The 18,901-nt window shown below is 32.9% G+C and overlaps 1 long non-coding RNA gene across 1 annotated transcript; it reads right to left on the reverse strand.

Annotated features, from left to right (window-relative positions):
• Positions 1–5,032: 5,032 nt before the first annotated feature.
• Positions 5,033–5,610, reverse strand: LOC145797411 (uncharacterized). Its single transcript, XR_014338941.1, has 2 exons — positions 5,408–5,610; positions 5,033–5,300 (listed from the first exon to the last, which is right to left on the reverse strand). It is a non-coding gene; the product is annotated as an uncharacterized LOC145797411 (long non-coding RNA).
• Positions 5,611–18,901: the final 13,291 nt, after the last annotated feature.

Below are 18,901 nucleotides of genomic sequence, written 5' to 3' on the forward strand. Positions count from 1 at the left end.
AACAAAACTAAACGAGGCTAAAAAAGTCTGAGGCTAAAAAAATTGATTATATTAGCCAATGCCAAATGACCCCTTAGTTCTATATTGTGGGTGTTTGGGAAGTGACTATTTTAGAAGCTTTTTGGCTTTTTAGCTATTTTAATAGGCTATTTTAGTTTTTGTGTTTGGGAAGTTGGGTTGGATTTTTATTTGAGTTGTTGTATTGAAAAATGTGTTGAAATGATGTTTAAAGTTTAAAGTTTAGATGACAACTTTGTCCCCAATCTCACATTTTTCAAAATTAATTTAAAAGGGCAAAATAGTCATTTTAGCCTAAAAGACTAGGCTGCCACAATTTTCAGCCTACACACTGTCATGACAGTGTAGGGCTGCCACTACCACTGCTCTGGCTTTGCTTTTTTTTTTTTTTTAAATATAAATCATTGGATGAGAATTTTTGAGGCTTTTTGGCTTAAAATGTGTTTGACGTTATTTTAACCTCAAAAGTGGGTTCCCAAACACCCCATTGGATGGTGAAGGCAAATGGGACTTGACCCCAATTCAGCATCTGATCTCCCAACAGGACAAAGAAAACATTCTCAGCATCTACAAAACTAGGTTTGTGACTTTCATGGACACTCCTACCTGGAAAGGGACTACCAATGGGAACTTTTCTACTTTAGCAGCTTACAATACCATCACCAAACAGGAAAAGAATAGATTGGATAGGCAATGGGTATGGAAAGTCAAAGCCCCATAGAAGCTAAAACTAAAAAGTTTCATCTAGTTGACCATGCATGGAAGACTCCTTACAAACCAGATGAGACTCACAAGGAATCTTGCAGATTCAGACATTTGTCACAAATGCCAAACTGAAAAAGAAGACATAAGTCATCTAGTAAGAAGTTGCCCCAAAGCTAAAAACATTAGGCTCAAACTGAAATATCTCAATTGGTGGCAAGAAGAAGATAAGAAACCATTACCTGAATGGTTGAAATCCAACATGAAAAATAAAAGCATGATGGCTGAAATCCAATGGGCAACAATCTTTTTGATTGCATCTGGAATATATGGAAAGATAGGAATAAAGAAGTGTTTAAAAATCAAACTCAGCCTGTATACATCAGCATAGCCAGAATACTCCAGCAAGCTCAAGAAATCCAGGAAGCTTCTCTAAACCCCCTTCACCCAAATTATTTAGCACCAAGACTAACTAACTGATTTGCTCCTATTGCAAGGAAATTGAAACTGCACACTGATGGGAGTTCTAAAGGAGATCCATGCCAATCTAGGTATAGTGGTCTACTGAGAGATGAAGTAGACACCTGGCTGTGGGGATACCATGGCTATCTAGGTAACTGTACGAGCTTGGAAACTGAACTTTGGGGGCTATATAGAGGTCTAATAATCATCATACAGAAAGGAATGGCCAACATAGAAATTGAGACAAATTCCCAGCTAACAATGAAGCTTATCAAGGATGGAGCTGAAAGCTCTTCCCCATATAGAACACTGATTGAAGATGCAAACTTCATGCTGAGAAGATGCAACTACAGCATTCAATATATTCCACGAGAAGCTAACCAATGTGTAGATGCACTTGTAAGTATTAATAATACATGTAACCATAATAATAATGCGGAATTAAACTTTACAGGATCTTGAATTCAATACAACTCAAGAATAAAACGAACATACCTTTGTCAGCCATTGAATTAGAGAAGTTGAGAAAATACCCCTTAGAGTTGAACCTTTAATTTTGGCTCACCTTCTTCTCTCTGTCTCTCTTAATTAGGATGACTATAAAACTTAAAGTGATGGAAAAATACTCATGATATGAAAGGGGAGTCACCCATCCTTATATAGAGGAGAGAAGAGGGCCAGATAAACTCTATCAGAAGAATTCCTAATCCATCAAGGTTTCCTTCTTATCTTAGAAGAGTGATTATATTAAAATTCTATTTACTGAACTTGATCTCAAATATTGGCTTTATCTAATTGTGGAATCCAAATAAAATAAAACATGTAAAAATATGTAGGCTATTGGGCCACACTAGAAAATAAATCCAACATTCTCCCACTTGGCCCATTAAGCCGATTATGATGCAATTATGAGTTTTTTCAAAAATATGCAACTTCAAAAATTTTGACTCATTGGATTCCACACTAAAAACTTTGACATGTGATCACGAATTTTAAAAAATAGCCAATAAGTTCAGATATATTAGAAACTATAATACTGTGATTACTTCAGATCACCAATTTGAGTCATAGCGGTTATATAACATTTATGTCATATTTCCTTCTATGCACTACACCATTGATAACCTTTACCAACCCAGTCCTTTATTGGGATATATAATTATTTTTCTGAAAGGCCCCTGTAATTTGTCTTGTTAAGACATTCCCTGTTTATCAATATTCAAATTAATGTGTACACACACTTTTAGAAACAGGAAAAACAGAAACAAAATTATTATTGCGCAAATAGTGTCAAAAAACAAGCACTCATGATTAACCATACACATCAAGGGTTGCTTAAAAGACCCATCCTGATAACATGCTCTTTGTATGTCTTTGGTGGCAATCCCTTTGTGAATGGATCAACAATCATAAGAGAAGTGCTTAAGTTTTCAATTAACACTTGTTGTTTCTGGACTCTTTCTCTAACAACCAAGTACTTTACTTCCATGTGTTTGGAACCACTGGAGTACTTTCCATTCTTAGAGAAGAAAACTGTTGCGGTATTGTCACAATATATCTTCAGCGGCCTGGCAATTGAGTCAACAACACCAAGTCCTGAGATGAAATTTCGCAACCATAAAGTATGATTTGTAGCCTCAAAGCATATGGAATGTCCTTCATTTGTTTTCTTTTCAAGTCATTCCTTGGACACTGTTTTTCACTTAATTTATCACCCTTCATGATGGGTGCATCACCGACTGAACAAAACTGCATATTGAATCTCTCCAAAACACAATCAATATATCCTTTTTGAGATAGTCCTAGCAATCCTCGAGATTCATCCCTAAAGATCTATGCCAATAACATAGTTTGCCTCACCTATATCGACCATTTTAAAGTTCTTGGAGAGATATTCCTTGGTTTCATGCAATAAGCCAAGGTCATTACTAGCTAACAAAATGTCATCCACATATAGCACCAACATACTGAACTTGCTCCCACTATCCTTTAGATATATGCACTGATCAACTGCATTTTCCTTAAATCCGAAAGAGGTAATGGTATCATTAAACCTTAAATACCATTGCCTAGAAGCTTGTTTAAGGTCATATATGGATTTTTTTAATTTGCAAGCTAAATGTTCTTTACCTTTCTTTGCAAATTCTTCTGGCTGTTACATATAAATTTATTCATCCAAATTCTCATTTAAAAAAACAGTTTTCACATCCATTTGATGCAACTCTAAGTCATAATGAGCTACCAATGCTAGGATGATTCTAAGCGAGTCCTTCTTAGATACTGGAGAGAAGGTCTCTGTATAGTCTATGCCTTCTTTTTGAGTAAAACCTTTGGCAACAAGTTTGGCTTTAAATCGTTCGATATTGCCTTTTGCGTCATGCTTGGTCTTGAAGACCCGTTTGCACTCGACCTTTTTGCACTTATTAGGCAATTCGATGAGATCCCAAACACTATTATGTTCCATAGATTTTAACTCTTCATTTATAGCATTGACCCATTTAGAAGAATCATCACTATTCATGGCTTGTGAAAATGAGACTGGATCTTTGTTAATCCCAATATCAAAATCAGATTCCTGTAGATACACCGTGTAATCATCTGGAATGGCAGGCTTTCTTTCCCTCTAAGATCTTCTCAGAACTGCCGGTTGTGGTGGTTCTACAATATTTTCAATGGTGGTATCTTCATGAAGTGGTGAAACATGAGGTGGTGAAGGATTTTCATCATGTTGTTCGTTTTCCTCAGCCTGTGGAATAGTCTGAGGAACAACAACTTTTCGATAAGGGTCAAATGTTGGCACATCTACCCTAATTTCCTCGAAATTCACCACTCGTGTTTTCTCACTCCCACTGATTTCACCATTTTCTAGGAATCTAGCATTACCAGTCTCCACTATCCTCGTACTGTGATTAGGACAATAAAATTTGTACCCTTTTTGACTTGTCTGGATAACCAATGAAATATCCAGATATTGTTCTTGAGTCCAACTTTTTCTCTTGTGGGTTGAAGATTCTTGCCTCTGCTGGACAACCCCAAATATGTAAGTGTCTCAAATTAGGTTTCCTACAAGTCCACAACTCAAAAGGAGTTGTTGGGACCGCCTTACTAGAAACCCTATTTAAGATATACATTGCAGTCTTTAAAGCTTCACCCCATAGCGAAATAGGTACAATTGAGTAACTTAACATACTCCTAACCATATCTTTAAGTGTACGATTACGCCTTTCAGCAACTCCATTTTGCTGTGGCGTATCAGGCATTGTATATTGAGCACAAATGCCTTTCTTTTCTAAGAATTTGGCAAATGGGCCAGGATTTTGGCCTGACTCATCATATTTACCATAATATTCACCACCCCTATCTGATCTCACTATTTTAACCTTTCTATCTAATTGTCTCTCGACTTCAGTTATGTACACCTCAAGGATGTCAACAGCCTGAGACTTTTCATGAATTAGATACACATATCCATAACGTGAGAAGTCATCTATAAATGTGATAAAATATTTTTCACCACTAAGACATGGGATGTTGAGTGGCCCGCAAATATCTGTATGAATTATCTCAAGAAGCTCGTTACTTCTTGTGGCACCTTTCTTGGTGTGTTTGGTTTGCTTTCCTTTAATGCAATCCACACATATCTGAAAATCAGTGAAGTCTAGGTTTTCCAAAATCCCATTCTTCACCAATTTTTCAATTCTATTTTTCGAGATATGCCCCAACCGTCTATGCCACAAGATCGATGATTTTTCATTAATTAGACCACATTTTAAACCAATATTCGAATGCAGAGTTACTAATGATTGTGCAAACTCATGATTTAAGGTAATTTTATATAAACCATCACATAAATTACCAGAACCAATCACTTTTGAATTAAACATTAAATTGAGTTTTCCACAATTAAATAAAACTGAATATCCAACACGATCCAATTTGGATAACGAAACTAAATTCCTAGAAATTGAAGGAACATAAAAAGTGTCTTCTAGATCCATCTGATGACCCGTCTCTAAGATCAGTCGATAGGTTCCTACAGCTACGACTTCAGCTTTGAGACGGTTCCCCATATAGACAAATCTTTCACTTTCCTTCGGTTTCCTGGTTGAGAGGTATCCCTGCATGTCATTTGTAATGTGGGTCGTGGCCCTAGAGTCAATCCACCACGTATTAGAAGGTACTTCAGCAAGATTTGATTCATAACAAACAAAAGAAAATTTCTTACCTTTCTTTTCGAACCAAGCCTTTCGCTTGCTGCAGTTTTTCTTCACATGTCCCTTCTTGCCACAAAAGTAGCACTTGACTATGAAACCATTCTAAGCCTGATTTTCTTCCCCAGGTTCATTCTTTTTCTTTGGTGGATTTTTCTTTGATTTTACAAACTTACCCATCTTTTTCTTTATAGCTCCATGAGTTACAACCAATGCAGTTTGACATCCTTCCTCCCTCAACCTCACTTCCTCCTAAACACACATATTAGTCAGCACATTTAAACTCCACTTATCTTTATTGGTGTACCGAACTGTGATGGAAGTGAGTTGAGAATAAACTACACGAGGAAATTTTTATCAACCTGCATCCCTAAAGTTTTAAGTTTTGTAACTTTGTCGCCATATTGAGGATGTGATCCTAAACTCCTCGGTGGCCATTATATTTCATTGTTGTTAATTCAGCCATAATAGTGCCAGCAAGTGGTTTGTTGATCTTCAACAGCCTTTAACCAAATTTTACTTTAAGTGTTAGGGTAACGTCACTAAAGAGTCCTTTGGTCAATAACCAAGTAAGATCCCAGTAAGGTCGGAGGAGTCAATATAGCCTCCCTTCTAAGTCCAACCACCTTCGATAGCAAGCTATCTTTTTGACAGATCTTAAAAGGTATTAACACAAGATCTCATAAGTAACATGAAAGGCAAAACTTAGGTATATCTATTGTCCACTCGTCAAGAATCACTTATGTAGGTTTAAAGTAATTTATGCAATTTTTTAGCTAGTCATGTTACCTTTGGGTATTCAATTCTAATCTGTCAAATTACATAAGTTATATTATCCTACCTAGTTTATAATTATTTGAAAGTGACTCTCCTTTGGGCTAGTCTCAATCTCCTAATTATAACTGCAATTGAAAATATTATCGACCTTAATGTTACCCTTTTTAACAATTCTTTTATGTAGTTCTATATTCATAAGTTTTACAAATCTAGGCCACTTTGGCAGCTACTAAATTAGTAAACCCTATGAATACGGAACTAACCAACAATATTCTCTATTCATTAATTTTGAATTATTTAATTATCATTAATTCAATCACAATTTTAATGAAATCACTATTTTATGATTTCTAAAATTTCTTTTATGTGATTGCAATTACCAATATAATAATAATAATAACTCTTGACAAACATGAATATTATATATCAAAATCATGTAATATAACAATCATGAATATCTCAAATAATGGTTAATAAGAATTACACCTAATATGAATTAACCACTTTAATATTTAATATTCAATGTCATAAAATTATATCACGATATCAATTTTAAATCATGAAAATATATAAATATTTAACAATAATAGACAATAAGTGTGCATAATTAAACAAAGCAAAAACATAATCCTCTAATGTGATACAATCAAATAAATATATTTATTTAATAGTCCGAACGATTCAGCAAAATTCTAAAATTGCTTTTAATCTATGCACTTTATCATAACGGCAAGCAATACACTCAATTCAATAACATATTATGATGATTATAAAAATTATTATCACTAAAATTGATAATAAATCAAAACATGCATATGAACAGCATATAGAATTACATAAAAGTTTGCACCTAACATATCACAAAACAAAGTGAGTGAGGGAGTCCATGATGTGCATACTTAGTTACGATTTAGAAATCAGGAATGAAATATTCTTTCACACAACCTTTGACTTTTAACAACACAAAAAGAGTTTCTTTGATGCATAATGAATATGAAAGAGATTAGATGTACCTGTAGACACCCCATTTTTGACTGTCCTCAAGACTTGGGCGTCACCGCTTGGAACACTCGGTGATTATCCATGTTTGTGTTCGTTTGGAGTTTCCGGAGGTCTCGGACACGCGCCCTGCCTCAGGATCTCCGAACTCGACTGTTTAGTGTCTAGTTTTGCACCAAACACTTGTGTTTTGCCTTGGAGGGGCAGGGAATGCTTTGTGAGGCATCCCCACACACCATCGGCAGTGGCTAGAGGCCACTGGCTGGTTTTTGCTGCCATCGGCAATGTATTTTGCCAGTCGGCACTATTTGTTGCCGGCCGGCACTAAATTTTGTCAAAATGACATTTTTGGCCGGCCGACTACTGTGCATCTGCTTTTGCAGATATTTTAAGACAGTTGTCTTGCTTTTGCCTCCCCTCCATACACGTGTATGGAGGGATCTCCCTCTTTAGAAGCTTGTCTTGTAAGCTTTACAAGACAATAAGCTCTATAAGAGAGAGCCTTGTCTCTTGGCTTGAGGGGGAGAGACTTTAGACATTTTTAGAGATAAAAATACAGAGGAGAGCTCTGGTTTTAGGGTTAGGGTTTGATACATATCCTATCTCTCTTTTCTTCTCTTTAGTGTTCTAGGTGTTTTAGTCCATACTATTGCACACAAACACCTAGTGTTTCACCTTCCTTTGGTTACTGAGGTTCTAAGGGACTGGTTTTAGTGTTTTGGAGCTGGATTCAAGCCAAGGAGGGCTATTGGAGCACCATTGTTGAAGAGGTCTTCAAGGGTAAGAATCTTACCCCTTTTTACCCCATTTTTGCATTGTATTTTGACCTATCTTTGAACTGTTTTTGTGCTTAGTGTATAACATAAAAAAGTTCTGTTTTTTAGTCCTCTTGATTGTTTATTAAGAGTGTTTTTTGGTTTGAGGGTGTTTGACCCCTCTTAGGCCTTGAAAGGACCCATTTTGAGCCATTTTGAGCATGTTTCGAGACTTTGGTGTTTGGGCCTCTTCACCACTGAAATCTTGAGGGATTTCAGTGGTGGAGATGGTGCCTTGAAGTCTCCAAAAGGAGAGGGCCACCCCCTCTCCTTGTTGTCCTTGAAAAGGACCATTTTTGGCCTCTTGAGGGAGCACCTAGCTAAGCTTCATGTTGACCATGCCTTAGTTGTTTTTTGTGCTTATTATGTCATATTATACCTCTGTTTTAACTTGGTTTTGGTACACCATGCATGCTTAGCATACCTACCATGTAATGCCTTGTTGTTGCCTTAATATGCCTTAGGTTGTTAGCCTTAGTTCTAGCATGTTTTAGGCTTAGTCTTGTGAAGCTTTTGTGCATATTTTGCCATGTTTTAGGTCTGTCCATAGTTGTTTGGGTCGGATTTGGCATGCTTAGTATAGCCCTTTTGCTTCCGGCTTGTTGGCCTTAAGCTTGTGAATGTATAGCATGACATTTTTGTATTGATTTGGTGATTTGGAACCATCTACCATGTCATTTCAGTCCCATTTGCATGCCTATATGTTTACCTTGGACGCATCTTTAATGCTTTGGAAGCTTGTGTAGTATGCTCCATGTTTTGGCCATTGCACTTGCTTTGAATTTGAGCCATTTAGATGCCATCTAAGTGGTCTTTTGGGCTTTATTTTATGTGCTAAAATTCTATTTTTAGTCATTTAGTTCATGCCATGTTTGGTCTTGCTAAGTGTAGTTCAATACTTCATTGGTTTACTTTGAGCACTTAGGCCATTTGTTGCATGTTTAGCTTGACTTGTTTGGTTTGACACCATGTTTTAACATGATTTTCAGAGCTTATGTTGCATGCTAATCGCCCATGATATCCATTTTCAAGTGTGCTTGAGAGTTGTCCAACTTGTGCCTAAGTGTTGGCCTTTAATCATGTGTATGTGTGCATGTGTATTTGGTCCCTTATTATAGCAATTTGGCCACTGTTTTAGGCCTATTTAGAGTTGCCTAAATCATGTTTAAGTCCACTTTTTCATTGGTTGGCATTGCCTCATGTTTGCTTGTATGCTTGCATAAGTGTCTTGCCATGCCATGTTGCATCCTTAGCTTGTATGTCTAGGTTGCATTGCATCTTGCATACATGCCTTGTTCCTTGAATTGGTGATGGGAATTGGGCCTTGGTTTGTTTGTATGGTTTGCATTTCATTTGACATGAAAGTTGCACATTTGACTCCTTGGGCCATCATGCATGGAAATGCGTGATTGGTGGTCCGAGAATCGAGATACATGTCCTTTTGAGTCACAAACATGATAGGGGACATGATTGGTGCATATATGCCTTGAATTGTGCTGCCATGCTTTGCCTTGCCCACTGTTGCTGTCAATTGCAGATTCTGCAGGAACACTCTGCCGACCAGCAATTTCTAGTGCCGACCGACAATCATTTCCCTGCCGATGGATTCATTTTGTGCCGGTGGCCACAGGCTACTGCCGGTGGCAATCCCATTCAGCCGGTGGTGTTCCCCAATGTCCAAGGAAGCAGTCCTGAGGTTTTGACAGCCTCCAGAGGAGTAAAGGAAGGAAAACAGAGGCAGCCTATGCATGGCGGTGTATTTCCGAGCAGGATCGAGCATGCATTGCATCGAGCTCTTCCTCCGGGGCGGTTTATCTGTTTTCCTAGCTTAATTAGTTTGTTAGCTGATTAAGAAATTTGTAATATTTAATTAGCTTGCGTAGTTAATTAATTTGTATTATTTATTTGGTCCCTCCGAGCGAGGGCAAATCTGTAATAAGTGTGCGTGAGTGTGTGTATGTCTTCCAACCTCACGTCTTTCTTCCCTTTTATTTACCTGCTTATGATGGTAGATTAGGGCACGTTTAAATTAGCATACCTCATGTAATGCATGCGTGCATTCATCCATTTGTTTTACATGCACCGGGCTTGGCGCATCATGCTAACTGCATCTGTGTTTCAAATTCCAAACTGAATACATGTTGGTTGTGCATTTTCACATGCCATGTTTAGGTTAGCCGAGCCTGTCTAGATTGCATTTTTGCATGCGATGCATTAGCCATTTTTAACATGAATTAGGACATGCATGTTTGCTAACTAGTTTATTATTTTGGCACGGAGTACGATGTAAGTATTTATGTTTTAGCATCCCGCATGCGTGTGAGTGTTGCCATGACAGTATGCTTGCCATGCGGCTAAATGCTTATGTGATAAATTGTTTGAATGCCTGTGGGTGAAGGTTAGATTGTTTGAGTTGGAGAAACTCGTTGAAATCCGTATTTTAGCCTATTTGCGAGTAGCAAATTCCAAAGTGTTTTCTAAAACAAACGGATATGCAATGCTTATTTCCAAATTAGGCAATCTAGTCTATACTTGTTTGCTGCGCGCATAACATAGTAATTCTAGGCTAATAAATGGAATGAGAACACATAACGTTTTCAAAATCGGATATCATGGTTAGTAGAGGCCGGTCTTCGGACCGGGCGAAAGGGGGTGCTCATAGCTGACCTTCCCCGATCGTACCCAAGCTCCCGAGCCGAGACAACTCCGGTGATGACGGACATGTGGCCTTCGGCACCGAGTCAGGGTTTCCTAAATTTCCCCATTAAAAAATATTTAGGTGACGACTCTGTATCTGGCAAAGCAGTCCATGTTTGGCACTTCTTTTCAAAATCTGTTTCTCAAAACGATTTGCCGGATTTGGACTCTTTGGTTCAAGATTAAGAACCGTGACACAAAATCGAGTCCTAACTGTAGCGAGGGCCCCCTCGCGGGGCGGGTCTACAGTACCATTCAGACACTGCCTAATAAATATGGCATGCAGCTTACAAGGTTGAACATACAGCGTATATTCAAGATAACCAACACATGCCGAGAGTTCAAACCTTATGAACAAAAAATATGTTGTTATGAATAATTATAACTATAATAACAATATTCATAAATATATTATTATTCCAATGTGTATTAATTCACAAACTAAAGCTCTGATACCACATGTAAGTATTAATAATACATGTAACCATAATAATAATGCGGAATTAAACTTTACAGGATCTTGAATTCAATACAACTCAAGAATAAAACGAACATACCTTTGTCAGCCATTGAATTAGAGAAGTTGAGAAAATATCCCTTAGAGTTGAACCTTTAATTTTGGCTCACCTTCTTCTCTCTGTCTCTCTTAATTAGGATGATTATAAAACTTAAAGTGATGGAAAAATACTCATGATATGAAAGGGGAGTCACCCATCCATATATAGAGGAGAGAAGAGGGTCAGATAAACTCTATCAGAAGAATTCCTAATCCATCAAGGTTTCCTTCTTATCTTAGAAGAGTGATTATATTAAAATTCTATTTACTGAACTTGATCTCAAATATTGGCTTTATCTAATTGTGGAGTCCACATAAAATAAAACATGTAAAAATATGTAGACTATTGTGCCACACTAGAAAATAAATCCAACAGCACTTGCCAACATTGGAGTCAACTAAACAGAGCACCTTGTTTTCTTAAATGACCCATCTAGTTCTATCGTTTCCTCTTCAGTTGCAGACATGGCTTCTGCTAGTTCAAGGAGGGTCTGATTACCCCCTTTTTGTTTATTTGTTTGTACTAAACTCTCAACTCTGTTCTCTTTTCATTTGAATCAAAAAAAAGAAAAGAAAACAACCTCCATGTTGGTTCCATTCTTATTGCACCCTATGTCACATCTATGTAACAACGACACTCTGGTACAGGTGTGGGGTGAGTTGGATACTTGGGGGTTGAGACTCATCAGACTTGTAAAAAGGATCTTATTTATTTATATTTTTAATATATTTTATATGATAAAATGACTTTTGCTACAAGACAAAAATATAAATAACATATAACAAAATTGAATTGATGGAAATGTTGGCTAGTTATCAAGTCTCACAAGAATAGCTAATTTATCTTGCATAATTGATGTAAAATAGATTATAGATATTGTAGTTTAGATTTTTCAAAAGACTTAACTAAGTGCCTAAGGTGTCATTTGGGAACAAGCAAAAAAGCTGCGTTTTGCAGCTTGGGTAAAAAATCAAAAGCTGGTTATTTTGGTATCAAAACTAGTTGGGAAGGTAGCTAAAAGCTACCCTCCACAGGTCAAAATATAAAATTTTTAAATTAGATAGAGATATTTTGGCCATTTGATTATAATGTGACAGTATAAATAAATATTAAACAAAAAGTCAAAAAATAATTTTTTACCAACTTTCCAAATGAGTTTTTGAAAAAACCAAAAATTTGATTAAAAGTCAACTTCCCAAAACACCCCATAAGTAATTTGACGCAAAGATCAAAAGACAACACATATGTCAAAGTTTGCACTTAACTCACATTAGAGCAGAATCCCTTGGCATTCACAATTTTGGCAAAAAAACAAAAAATTTATTGAAAAAAAGATATTTCAAATTATAATAATAAATAGTTTTCATCGAACCCCAACCTCTCAGCCAAATTCATTTAGACAGGCCTCGTTTGACAAGTGACTTTTTTAGTTAAAAAGTCAAAAAATTATTTAAAAAGTCAAAAAATTAACAACTTATACCAAAAAGTCAAAAATTCTATTTTCTCTCTACTTTTTATCTAAAAAGTCATCCCAAATATACTAGTTTTTTTACATCATATTTTAGCTAAAAATTCAAAAAGTTACTAAAAAAAGTCTGTTCTCAAACGAGGATGTATTAAAGATAAGTCCTTCTACCGATATATGATAGGTCTATTATGAATTTTTTTTAATTATAAATCAATTACAAAAAATTGAATTGATACAATAATTCAAATCATGTAATTTCATAATATTTTTTTTAAAAAAAATAAATAAATGATAAATACATACATATATATATATATATTAAAGATAAATATAATTTTTTTAAAAAAAATTATATATAAGGGCTAACAGAATTAACGGGAGGTTTTATCGATCCATCTCCTTACTGCTATTTTGGTTTTGGATAAATTACACTGACACCCCTAAAGTTTTTATTTAATATAGATCTCTTTATACATTTGAAAAATTACACTTACTTCTTGTCAGATTAAAATGACATATTTCTCTTTTAGCCTTTATGCATATAAAATAATAAAATAATAAAATAATACAAATTTTTTGTTAATGTCATTTCAAGAAAAATAACAATCATCTTCTTTGGTTTAACTCACACAAAAAATTAAGTTTTTTTATTTTTCATATTTTTTATTTTTAATAATTTTTTTTAATATTTTAAGTAATTTTTTTATTTTTTAAATACACCTAATCTAGATATACTTAAGAAGTATAATATTTTGTGAATTTTATTAAATTCACCAAATACAAAAAAAATATATATATATATAAAAATTTAATACATAATTTTATTTTGTTGTGTTCAATGATTTTTTTTTAAAATTTTTTTTTGTATAAATTTTATATTTTTTAAATATATCTAGATTAAATTGATCTAATCTAAATATAATGGCAATAATAAAAATGAAAAATTATATCCATATATAAAAATTTATACAAAAATGTTGTGATAGTGATATTGTTGTAAATATAAATCATGTTTATGAGTGTTTTGTTTTAAAGTAAAAGGTCACAATTAAGTTATATCATTGTGTTCAAAAATTTTATATAAAATTTATATTTGCATATCATGACTCAATAAGAATATGTTCAGATAAAATTTAATAATAGAAAGTTATAAAATTTAGTCATGATGATAGTGAAAAGAAATGATAGGAAAAAGGGTAAGATGGCCATTTAAAAAATTTTAAGGTATAACATTAATAATTCAGGAGGACAATTTATAATAAGATTCTTAAGGAGAAAAATATAATTTTTTAAATGTGAGGGAATCTGTATTAAATAGATACCTCAAGTGTCACTGTAATTTACCCTTTGGTTTTTTTGCAGACTAAGGCCTCGTTTGGCATGTGTTTGTTTTAGTTTAAAAGTAAAAAAGTTATTAAAAAATCAAAATGCCTATAACCTATACTAAAAAGTCAAAGATTCTATTTTCTTTCTATTTTTTGTACATATTTTCCTAAAAAACTAAAAAGTCATTCTAAACATACTAGTTTTTTTTTTTTTTTTTAACCTAAGGCCTCGTTTATGAATATATTATTTTAGTAACTTTTAAATTTTTTGACTAAAATATGAGGTAAAAAAATTAGTATATTTAAAATAATTTTTTAATTTTTTACGAAAAGATGTGCAAAAAATAGAGAGAAAATGGAATCATTAACTTTTTTGTGTTGACTTTTTAATTTTTTTAATAATTTTTTGACTTTTAAACTAAAATATTAAATTGCCAAATGAGGCTTAAATTCGAGAAGCAAAATACATGTCCAAATATTTTTCCAATAGGAACAATGAACCTTGTATTAATCTTCGTTCGCAAATTGTCCAGATTGTAAAAAACAGAGATCTCCGAGTGTTTTTGTTTATGTTATCAAAGTCTCAATTTGATCTAATTCAAAATAATAAATAATAAATAAATAATAAATCTCAATTTGATCTCTCTTTGAGTAACAAATAGAGTTTTTACCATGGCTGCAATGGTTGTCCAAAGAGCCAATTCCTCCTCCTTTATTCGATCTTGATGGACATACGATGTGTTCTTGAGCTTTAGAGGCAAAGACACTCGCCATGTGTTTAATATTTATCATTAATTTAAAAATAATTTTTCAACCATCAATTGAAGTGTAATTTCCCAATTTTTTTAACGATTGATAAGTATATATTTTTTAATATATACCATAGGACAAACAGTTTTTTTTATTTTTATTTTTAATTTTTTTAACAAGAAAAAAAAGATATTCTAACATATCATCATGGCATTCGTGAACCCAGATTCTCAAGTAGCCAGTTACCCGCATGAATTAATCCAATTCATAAAAAGAAATCCACTACTAAGCCTTCGTTTGGCACGTCAAAAAGTCCAATTTTTTGATTATTTTAATCACAAAAAAATAAAATAGACAAAAAAATAATAAGATAAAATATCATATACAAATTATAATCATTTCATTTTTTCTCTCATAAAAATTAAAAAAACTAAAAAAATCTATTCTAAATAAGACTTCTTAACCTTAAACTAAAATAACTAAACATTAAAAAGTCAAAACAACAAACCCGCATTCCATATAAATTCTAAACAGCAATGATTCATCCCATTAAAAACATCACCACTAATAGCACTAATGCATTAAAAAAGTAAAAAAAAAAAAAAAAAATACAACTCCAAGATTAAAACATCACATCATTAATGACGGAACCCACCACCACCTAATTAGTGGGAACACTAACTAATGCTCCCAAGCATTTTTCAATTCTAAACACCAATGAAGCTAATCAATCACCCAGCAAAGTCAAGTCAAGACCCACCACAACTGTAATTTCTAGGAAGAGAAGGTTGATGTATTTATTACTCCCTCCGTCCCAAAATAATGGTCCCTTTTGGGGAATCTAATTTTTTTTGGTAGTACAATTATTACATTTGAAAAAAGTTAATTTTCCAAAATTATCCTTTTGATAGTACATTTTTTGGGAATATCAATGTCAAAATTGTACTTTTTATATTGTTTATTAATTTAAAAGAAGGGCAAAATAGGAAATTTATATTATTTTTGTACTTGATTTTTGAAGAGGGACTAATATTTTGGGACAATGAAAAATGGAATAATGGACTAATATTTTGGGACGGAGGGAGTATTATTATTATTATTTCAATACTTCCTTTCTTCGAAGGAAGAAATTTAGTGGAAATTAGCTTTCTGACTTAGGGTTGGTTTGGAATATCTTAGAAAAGTGTATTTTTTATTTTTTTATGAAAAGATGTGCAGAAAAGTAGAGAGAGGATATGATAGAAAAAAAATAAAAAGATGGATTATATAGTCTATGCCAAACCAGCCCTCAGACGTTTGTGTACAAAGACCAAGTAGCTTGCAAGTAACGCAAATGTACTGAGTATAACCACTTTGGGAAGATTGGTAAAAACTCAGTTTTTTGACTTTTTAGATTTTTTAGTCAAAAAAATCAGTTTTTTTGTTCAAAACAATCTAGTTTTTACCAAAAAATTCAAAAAAGTCAAAAAATTAATTTTTTACTAACTTTTTAAAACATCACAGAAACAAGAGATACTAGTAATTCTGTTCTCTCATCAATCAAAACCCCCAATCTTTTGAGTAAGGGATTTGGTAGTACCCCAACCAAACAGTTATCAATGGCTTCATCTGTTCCATCTTCATCTCGATCTCTCTTTGAGTAACAAATATGGCTTCAATGGTTGTCTAAAGAGCCAATTCATCCTTTATTCGATCTCATGGACATATGATATGTTCTTGAGCTTTAGAGGCAAAGGCACTCGCCATGTGTTTAATATTTGTAATATTTATCATTAATTTAAAAATAATTTTTCAATCATCAATTGAAGTATAATTTCCCAATTTTTTTAACAATTAATAAGTATATATTTTTTAATATAAAAAATATATACCTCAGGACAACCTTTTTTTTTTTTTTTTTAACAAGAAAAAAAATATGCTCTAAGACAACATCATGACATTCCTAAGGCCAGGTTCCAAACTAGCCAGTTACTAGCATGAATTAATCCAATTCATAAAAAGAAATCAACAACTAAAACAGGAATGGAGCTCATCAAGCACCCAGCGAAGGCAAGACCCACAACAACTGTAATTCTAGGAAGAGAAGGTTGATGTAATAATTATTATTATTTCAATACTTCCTTTCTTCGAAGGAAGAAATTTCGTGGCAATTAACTTTCAGACTTTGACTTAGACGCTGACTCAGTGTACAAAGACCAAGTAGCTTGCAAGTAATGCATATGTGCAGAGCATAGAAACGAGAGATAGTAAAATGATTATATTTATCCGTTAGTTTTCATGTATATAAAATAATAAAATAATATATATATTTTGTTAATGTCATTTTAAAAAAAATAAGAATCGTCTTCTTTAATTTAACTCACACAAAAAATTAAATTTTTTTATTTTTCGTATTTTTTTATTTTTAATAATTTTTTTTAATATTTTAAGTAATTTTTTTTTTATTTTTTTGATACACTTAATCTAGATATACTGAAGAAGTATAATATTTTGTGAATTTTTTTAAATTCCTCAAATACAAAATATGTATATATATATATATATATTAAACACATTATTTTATTTTGTTGTATTCAATAATTTTTTAAAGCTTTTTTGTATAAATTTTATATTTTTTAAATATATCTAGATTAAATTAATTTAATCTAAATATAATGACAATAATAAAAATGAAAAATTATATTCATATACAAAATTTATACAAAAAATATCATAAAATTATCGGGATAGTTATATTGTTGTAAATATAAATCATGTTTATGAATATTTTATTTTAAAGTGAAAGGTCACCATCAAGTTATATTATTGTGTTTAAAAATTTTATATAAAATTTATGTTTATATATCAGGACTCAATAAGAATATGTTTAGATAAAATTTATTGGTAGAAAGCTGTAAAATGTAGTCATGATGATAGTGAGAAGAAATGATAGGAAAAAAGGGCAAGATGGCCATTTAGAAAAATTTTAAGGTATAACATTAACAATTCAAGGACAATTTATAATAAGATTACAAACCTTAAGGAGGAAAATATAATTTTTTAAATGTAAGGGAATCTATATTAAACAGATACCTCAGGTGTCAGTGTACTTTACCCTTTGGTTTTTTGGTAGACTAAGGCTTCGTTTGGCATATGTTTGTTTTAGTCTAAAAATCAAAAAGTTATTAAAAAAACCAAAAAGCCTTAGGCCTCGTTTGTGAACAGATTATTTTAGTAGCATTTTGGTTTTTTGACTAAAATATGAGGTAAAAAAAATTGTATATTTGGAATGATTTTTTGATTTTTTACAAAAAAATATGCAAAAAGTAGAGAAAAAAAGGGAATCATTGATTTTTTGGTATAGATTGTTGACTTTTTAGTTTTTTTAATAACTTTTTGACTTTTAAACTAAAATATTAACTTAAGCACCGTTTGGGAAGAGCTAAAGTTGGCTTTTTTTTGTCTATTTTAGCCACAAAAAATAAAATAGGCTATTTTAGCCACAAAAAATAAAATAGGCTATTTTAGCCACAAAAAACAAAATATCACATCCAACCCATAATCATTACACTCTTCTCTCACAAAAAAAGTCAAAAAGTTCTTCCCAAACTAAGTTTTTTAGCTCAGACTAAAATAGCCAAAATAACCAAAAAGCCAACCCACTTCCCAAACCAATCCTAAGTTGCCAAACAAGGCCTAAATTTCGAGAAGCAAAATAAATGTCCAAATATTTTTCCGATAGGAACAAAACAATGAACCTTGTATTAATCTTCGTTTGCAAATTGTCCAGATTATAAGAAACAGCGATCTCCGAATGTTTTTGTTTATGTTATCAAAGTCTCAATTTGATCTAATTCAAAATAAAAAATAAAAAATAAACAAAAAGTCTCAATTTGATCTCTCTTTGAGTAACAAACAGTTTTTACGTTAGCTTCAATGGTTGTCCAAAGAGCCAAGTCCTCCTCCTCTTCTGTTCAATCTCGATGGACATACGATGTGTTCTTGAGCTTTAGAGGCAAAGACACTCGCCATGTGTTTAATATTTATCATTAATATTGTTAACATATACCTTATACTTTCATAGCTGTACATGTGCATTAGGAGCTGTAATGTACATGTGCATTAGGAGCTGTACATGTGC

This window comes from Camellia sinensis, chromosome 8, assembly GCF_055761805.1.
Source record: "Camellia sinensis isolate YWXY chromosome 8, ASM5576180v1, whole genome shotgun sequence".
Lineage (NCBI taxonomy): Eukaryota > Viridiplantae > Streptophyta > Magnoliopsida > Ericales > Theaceae > Camellia > Camellia sinensis.